A 6,000-nucleotide genomic window follows, 5' to 3' on the forward strand; every position below is an offset into this window, starting at 1 on the left:
AAATTTTGACAAAATTTTAAAATCAAATTTGAAACCAATTTGACCCAAATGCTTTAAGGTCAAACTTGATCAAACAAAGTTAAATTTGATCAAAATCGATCAAACCGAATTGAACTCAGGTCAAGTTTTTAAAATTCACAACCAAATAGAATTAATCAGTCTTGGGAACAATATTTTATGATTTTAAAGCATTGAAAACTTTGATTGCACTTCAAGAAGGGTAAAATTACTAAAATGTCATTCAAGGGAATTTTTTTTGTAATTTGACCTTTTTAAAGTTGAATTTTCTTGAAAACTTTCAAATCACATTTAAATATTATTTTATGATTTTTGATGCATCAAAACCCTTATCACACCCTGAGAGGTGTGAAATTATCAAAATACCTTTAGGGATATTTTTGTAATTTAATTTTTTCAAGGTCGATTTTTCGTAAAACACTTTAGATCATGGTTTTATATTATTTCAAATTTTCGGTGCATTGAAAATCTTGATCACACCTTGAAAGGTCTAAAATTTTGAAAATACCATTATAGGTATTATTGTAATTTGATCTACCTGATATTAGTTTTTACGAAAACTTTTAGATCATAATTTCATATAGAATTTTTGGTGTTTTAAAATCACAAAATTGAAAAAAAGATCATGGTTTTCCAAGAAAATTGCATTAAAGGTGAAAACTTTCTAATGAGGTAAATGGTCTTTTCACATGGTTCCAGTAGCATTAAAAATGTAATTTTTAGCCATAAAAATTTTGAGACATAGAATGATCTTGATGGGCTAAATTCAACGGTGAAAGGCAATTCTTTGTAAAATAAACAAGAGAGAAAATAGAGGCATTAGATGGAAAATGGATCTAAAGACTTGCATGTATTTTACATGAGATATTTATTCATATTTTAGGGCTGGAAGAAAAAAGAAGGTTGCTAAAAATTGATGGAAAATGAGGGAAAAAAGAAAGAAAAATTAAAAAAAATTAGAAAAGCTTATGAAGGTATAATTTCTACTAGTTTTCTTATATCATTTCATATCATTGTTCATAGTTTTCATATTATTTATCTTTTAATTTTTCTGTTTTTGTGAGAAAATTTATAGTTTTTTTTATCTCTTTAAATTCAAGCTTGATCCAAGTTTTTAACAAACTATCAATAGTTATGTTTTGAAGTAAGGAAAAATAAAACAAATATCAAAATTCACCATTAACAACCATTAAGAGGTTCGGCCAAGCATTGCTCCACCATGGCTGAACCTCTTCTTGATTCTTCTTAAATGTTTTTCTTGCTTGCAATAATGTTCATGAATTATTTGAGTGTTATTCCATATGTTTAATGCATGTATGATGGTTAGTTTAGTAATTTATGTGTAGTGTTTGGCTAAGTATGTATGTTTTCATGGTTTCCTCACTAGTTAGTTTATTCCATATATTTAATGCATGTATGATGGTTAGTTTAGTAATTTGTATGTAGTGTTTGGTTAAGTATGTATGTTTTCATGGTTTTCTCACTAGTTAGTTTATTATATGTTTGAAAAACTTCCTTTCATGATGAAAATGCCTATACATTAAGTTTAATTAGTGTTTGATGCATGATTTAACTAAATAAAATGATGGATGATTGTGGTTTTACCATAAGGGTATTGGGCCAAGCCATTCCCATGCTTGGCCGAACCTTCTATCCATGAATGATGGCCATATAGTGCTTGTTTCATATATGTTTGCTTGTGTTCTTGCTTTGTTCTTCAAGTTTTTTATGTGTTTGATCAAATTTCCAAGGAATAGGAATGTTAGATTAGTAGACTTTTTAGTGATTTTGTATTATTTGCATGTGTTTTGATTCAAAAAAAAAAAAAAAACATGTCTATTTTTTTTAAACCCTTGCATGTATATTTAGTTTGTAATATATTTGTAAATATACATGAGTTTGTAATATGTTTGTTTTCATACATGTTCTACGCATTAAAGTTTACATTTTCATTAATGACATTTTGGTAATTTTTGCTATATGCATTTCCCATGCATCAAAGTTTGCATTTTAACCAATGCCGTTTTGGTAATTTTGTTACATGCATCAAAGTTTGCATTTTTATCAATGGCATTTTAGTAATTTTGTTATTTGCATTTTTCATATAAACCCCAAATGTAAACCCTAAACCCTGAACCTTAACTTTAAATTCTAAACCAAATCCTAAACCCTAAATACTAGACCTAAATCCTAAACCCAAACCTTAACCATAAAACTTAAGCCCTAACCCTAACCCTAAACCAAAACTTAAACTAAAACCCTAACCTTAAATCCTAAAACCAACCCTTAACCCCAAACCCTACACCAATATCCAAACTCAAAAACCAACTTGATCCCATTCATGCATTGCATTTCATTTTTTTTTTATTGTTACATCATTTTTTTAATTGTCATGCATTTCATATTTTATCATTCATGTTTGATTATCATGCATTCATCACATATTATTATGTTCTTGCATTCCGTGCATATGTTTTATAAATGAGGTTTTTTAAGAAAAAATATTTTTAAATAAGATGGCATATCAAATAAATATAGCCTTTGAGATTTGATCTAAATATAGGAAGACTTTCAATAACTATCATTTAAGCGAGGTATCATCTCGGTTTTTATGGGACAATTTGAAAATTTTTAAATTAAAAATATTTTTGAAGCTCTACCTAAATATAGGAGAGTGGAAGAAGTGTCATGATACTTAGAACTTTTTCATTTTAATAAAACACATAAATAAATTATTTTGCTTTCCAAAATAAAAAAATAAAATGATTTACTTTCAAAAGAAAAAATGAAAATTTGATTTTTGGAATAAATAAAGGAATTAGTTTATAAACATTAAAATGGGACCATCTTTACCAAAATATAAGGATAACATTCAATTAATTCATATCGTCTTCGACGGATGCTATGGGGTAGCTAATCCTTTCTCACATATAACTGACTCACAAACCTAACTCTGATTTTCGTAGATTGTAAAAATGTTCTTTTAATAAACTTTAAACTCATTTTAAATGTTTTATTAAAAGGATAAAATTTTTAGGTGACCAATCACACCCTAAAATATATTGGTGATGACTCATTGGTTTGGTTTTTTTATTAAAAATGCTTTTAGCCTCATTTTTTCCATTCCCTAAGTCTGGCAATTGGGTTCTCGAATTTGTACATCACGATATCTTGGTGACTTCGCTAGGGATACATTTTTTTATAAAGTCAAGCCAAAGATTAATTGCATATTATCCTAAATTTTGATTTAATGGTCCTAATTAGTATTTAATCTTAATTTCTTGGTTTTAATTTTCTTGTTTTCTTAAAAGATTGAAAAATTGAAAAAAAATGAAAAAAATGAAAAAATTGGAAAAAACAAAAAGTATGTTTTGATTTTAATTTCCTTTTTCCAAAGAGTATAAAATAAAAAATATATATATGTTTTACATTTCATACATATTTTAATTATATCATTTATTTTAAATTGTTGTTATTTATCTTGTGGGGCATTTACGATTGGGGTATTATAGGAAAAGGTAAAATGTTTGTATGTTCCTTCACATATACTCACATTTGTATTGCATGTATAAATTGTATACCTAAGCTCTACCCTTTTTAGGAGGAAGTGTAATAGCTACGTTTTTGTAAGATATAAACCTTTGCAATGGTTAGTCAAACATTCTTATTCAAATTGAACCCTTTCCACTCATAGCTTGTAATGAGTGAGGATCAATGTGCCTCATTAGTCTATGATAGACGATGTGATGAACAATTTGGGAACCTATAGACGCATCAATTTCTAACCTATCATATAATAAACTTTAAGGAGTCAGCCTTAAGTAAAGTCATACCACATCTTATCTCTAGAAACTATCTTAAATAAGTCATATAAAGGAACATTCTGATACAATATGCATTTAAGGGTAAAAATGGTGTGAATAAAACTAAAATTTTGAAAAAAAAAAAAGAGGAAATAAACAATAAAAGAGAAACATTCCTTCAAAAAATTTTCTTTTGCCATGTAGTTTGATTCATTTGGTGTTTGTTCAAATTTTGCATTTTAAAGAAAATTTTAATAAAAAAAATGAGAAAAGAAATAAACGATTTTGTATTATTACCCAACAAACAAAAAAACAACAACAACAAAAACAAAAACAAAAATGTTTCAAAAAACAAAAAAAAAAAAAAAAGAATGAAAAAAAGAAAGTTTTTCTTAAATTCTTTGTTGGCTAATAAAAAAAAAATCTTTAAATCTTAGTGTTGCAATGTCTCAGGATCTGAGGGCCAGCTAACCTAAAAGTTGGATGAATAGGGAAATTTTGGAAAATATGGGGATTAAAAATATTTATTTCGTTAAAAACAAAAACAAAGAGTTGTCACTAATCTTTTTTAGATTGTGATTAGTCATTAAAAATTTTTATCGTTTTAATAAAATATTTTAAAATGGGTTTTAAAAATTAAAAAAAAAGAATAAATTTACCATCTAGGAAATTAAAGTTGAGTCAGGAAACACCCCTATAGTGCCCGTTGAAGACGGTATCAATTAATTGCATATTATCTTATAATTTTAATTAAAATGATCCTATTCACTTAATGTTTAAAATTTACTATTTTTCTTCTTTTTTTTCTTTTTTTTTTTTGAAACAAGAAATAAATCAAATTTAAAACAAAACTTTTTTTTAAAATAAAAACAAATCAAATTTAAAACAAAAATTTTTTATTTTTGGATCAAAGAGAAAATATTTTAAATATCAAAATACTTTTTCTACTTTCCTATAATTAGGTAAAGCTTCAAAAATATCCCTAATTTAAAAATTTTTAAATTATCCCTCAAAACTAAGATATCACCTCTCATATATAATAGTCACCAAAAGTTCTCTTATAATTAGGCAAGATCTCAATTACTATAATTACTTGAGATATTATCTTATTTTAAAACTTCTTTTTAAAAACTAATTTTTTAAAAACAAATGCATGAACATAATATCATGTGATGAATGTATGATAATATAATATGAATGACAAAAATATGAATGCATTGTAATATAAAAATACATGTGATGATAAGATAATATAAAATGCAAATGCATGATTGATTTAGGGTTTGAGGTTTAGGATTTATGGCTTAGGTTTAGGGTTTAGTGTTATGGTATAAGTTTAGGGTTTAAAGTTTTGGGATTTGGGATTTAATGTTTTGGGTATTGGGTTTTAGATTTGGGTCATCAAGTTTTGGGTTTAGGGTTTGGATTTAGGATTTTAGGTTTAGGGTTTCAAGTTTAAGGTTTGGAGTATGAGGTTTTGTTTTTGTTTTTTTGTTTTTATGGAAATGGACATGAAATGAATGCAAATTACAAAAATGATATTAATGAATGCATGTGTCAAATGCATGACCTTAAATATGATTACAAATTAAGGTATTTTCAAACTTAATATCACAAACATGTAATGCATTAAATTTTGAGACAAAAATGGATCAAAAATTTTCAAACTTAATATCACAAACATGTAATGCATTAAATTTGGTTTGAATGTTCCACTATTGTTCATCATTCATAATAATCAAACAACTTAAAAAATTCACCAAAAACAACCATCAAACAACATTTTTTCAATGAAACTTCTTATTTAAACATGTTAAAAAATTGCCAAACATCATAAAAACATAGCATAAAGCCTAGATTAAAGAACCAAAAATTATAAAAACATGGAACCAGGTTTGACCAAACACATGCACACCATGGCCGAACTTTAATGATATTTTGTTACCTCCATTTTTGCAATCATTTCATCTATACAAAGCAATGATCACTTGGAATTTACTTCGTAAAGAGATTTATGGAATTAAAACAACTTCAATAAACATGTAATGATCTAAAAATGACAAAAAATTCATACGAACAAAAATGGTAGGGAAATAACATATATATTAAATCAACAACAAAACATGCTAAATAAGCATATAATCATTATTTAAAAATCATAAGCCAACATTTGAAGCAA

This window comes from Durio zibethinus, chromosome 5 (genome assembly GCF_047325235.1).
Source record: "Durio zibethinus cultivar Kanyao isolate XHJ-2024 chromosome 5, ASM4732523v1, whole genome shotgun sequence".
Lineage (NCBI taxonomy): Eukaryota > Viridiplantae > Streptophyta > Magnoliopsida > Malvales > Malvaceae > Durio > Durio zibethinus.